This window comes from Mus caroli, chromosome 5, assembly GCF_900094665.2.
Source record: "Mus caroli chromosome 5, CAROLI_EIJ_v1.1, whole genome shotgun sequence".
Classification (NCBI taxonomy): Eukaryota; Metazoa; Chordata; class Mammalia; order Rodentia; family Muridae; genus Mus; species Mus caroli.
Genome location: NC_034574.1, coordinates 137782792 through 137785365, shown reverse-complemented (window position 1 = coordinate 137785365; position 2574 = coordinate 137782792). Strand labels below are relative to the sequence as shown.

At 43.1% G+C, this 2574-nt stretch overlaps 1 protein-coding gene across 1 annotated transcript in view; it reads right to left on the bottom strand.

The window, feature by feature from the left end:
• Arpc1a (actin related protein 2/3 complex subunit 1A) overlaps window positions 1–2574 on the bottom strand; it is a 23515-nt gene that overhangs the window by 16052 nt on the left and 4889 nt on the right. The window lies entirely within an intron of this gene.

Sequence of the window (2574 nt, the reverse complement as noted above, 5' to 3'; positions counted from 1 at the left end):
AGAGAAACCCTGTCTTTAAAAACAAAAAAAGCAAAAAAACAAGCAAACAAAAAAGAGTTTAAGTCGTCAGAGGGACCCAAACTATTTGGGGATAAATACAACATTGATCTCCCATTAGAGAAGACTCAATCTCAATGCAAAAATCAATTCCGTAACAAGGACTGGAGCACAGTAACCACCAGTACAGAATCTACTCTCGAGGGTCATCAATGGACTCTCAAATCACAGGTAAAAGACTGATGGAGTGGGATATTCAGCCTCAAATTACTTACTACTCCACACAGAACTTACTAACTATGAGAAGGGAAACATGCTTTCACAATAAAGAAATCTGGAGGCATCAACTTGACCAAGTAACCAAACCTGTAGCTACAAACAGGGGAGCGGAGCAATCTAAACCAGCAATCCCGGAGGAGGGAACATGACCAACATATCATAACTTGAAAACGATTTAATTTGTCATCCACACCTCCACACCAGGACACTTGTAAGAACAAAATGGGTACTCAAGGCAGAAAGGCCCAGGGATAGCTCAATGGGATAGTGCTTGCCCAGCATGCGGAAGCCCCTGGGTTAATCTCCCACTGAAAAGAGGAGGAAGAAGAATGGGGCTGAAGAGATAGATCAGCAGTTAGGAGTGCACTCAGCTACTACCGAGGAGTCGGGTTAGTCTCAGCACCTACAGCCACTCTAACTCCAGCTCCACAGCATCTGCACTCACAAGGACATACATATCCCCAGAGACACACAAGTCATCTTAGAATAAAAGTAAACCTGACTACGTGTGTCTTGTCTTAGCACTCAACAGGCAGAGGTGAGAGGAACTCTGGGAGAGCTTCCTTCCATCCTGGGCTATGAAGTAGACTCTCCCTTAACAGAAAGTCAAGTCAGTCAGTCAGTCAGTCAGTCAGTCAAACAGGAAGTTACATGACCATCCTAGATAAACCTTGGAAGACGATCAACACAGTTATGAAGCACACCTGCCAAACATATTTACTCTACATCCAATCAAGGTCTGGGTCTCACTTTCAGTTTATAGGAGATAAAGAGGAAAGGTGTAGTCACGCAACACCAAGAAATGGAGTCAAAACTCATGTAGCTCTTCAGATATGCTCAGCGGTTAAAGCTTGCTGTACAAGCCAGATGATTTGAGCTCTGGTTCCCCAGACCCTGAAGAGAGCTAGAAACAGAAGTGAGTGCCTCTGTGGACTCCCCCACAGTGATGCTACAGGGAGACAGAAGGTGGAGACAGTAAACTATCAGGAGGGCCTCAGGACACACAGTTGTATACAACAGAAGGGTCCCTGTCGCAAACAAGGTAGAAGGTGAGGACTGACACCAGAGGCTGTCCTTTAGTGTCTGAGCATGCTGTGGCACACTCCCATGCAAGCACACCAAAAACACACAGTTCCCATCTATGCATAAACACACATAAACACATACTCACACACTCACTCACTCTCTGTCTCTCTAAAAATCCCAGAGGTACCCTCTAGAAAACAGCTTGCCTGGACTATTTAAAGGCAGGATGGACAGGTATGGTAGCAAATAGCCAAGATCCCAGCACTTGGAAGGTAGAGGGAAGAATCTGTACCAGATCTCAAAAGAGCTATGAAAATCAAATTTCACAAAAGATGGTTGATTATAATTGGTATGTTTAAAAATAACCATAAAAGACATGTGTTGTGTAACAAACTTGAATTTGAACTTGGTTATTATATAACAGCATGAAATTATGTTCATCCTAGCTATGATAATGGTATTGCCTTAGGTAGGAATAAGACTTAGCTGTTAAGGGAAAAAGTGATGATGTGTTTGGGATGAAATGTCCTTTCTTCTCACTATACAGCCTTGGCTGCCTGGAACTCACAATGTAGACCAGGTTAACCTCAAACTAATAGAGATCCACCTGCCCCTGCCGACTAAATGCTGTGATTAATGTCTTTTCATTTGAGATAGTCTTTGTATGTAGCCCAGGCTGGTTTCCAATTAACAATCTTTCTGCCTCAGCTTCCTGATTGCAGGCATGTGCCTCCATGCCCAGCGAGATAGGAATTCTGACACTAGCAGAAAATGAATGCAAGAGACATCAGAAAGTTGTGAGGCAAACAACGGGTAAAACCCAATAAACAAAAATGAGTGCCCGTGGCTCAGAAAAGAAACACTCTGCTAAAGAAACCAAGGTCAAAAAGAAGTAAGTATGCTCTTAACTAAAAACACCGGCTATCTACCGCCAATAGACTCGCTGTAAGAGCGAAGCCATTGTGCGGGATGCGGTGGTGCACATCTGTAAAACCAGCACTTTGGAGGGGCAGATAAAAGGATCAGCAATTCAGTGTTGTTCTCAGCCATTCAGTAAATACAGGGCCAGCCCGAGCTACCTGCAAAAACAGTGAAATATTTTAGTACTTTTTTCCTTTTATGTTCTAGAAAGCAAACTCCAACTCATAAAGAGCCTTTAATTTTTATTTATTTATTTATTTATTTTTTGGTTTTTCGAGACAGGGTTTCTCTGTATAGCCCTGGCTGTCCTGGAACTCACTTTGTAGACCAGGCTGGCCTCGAACTCAGAAA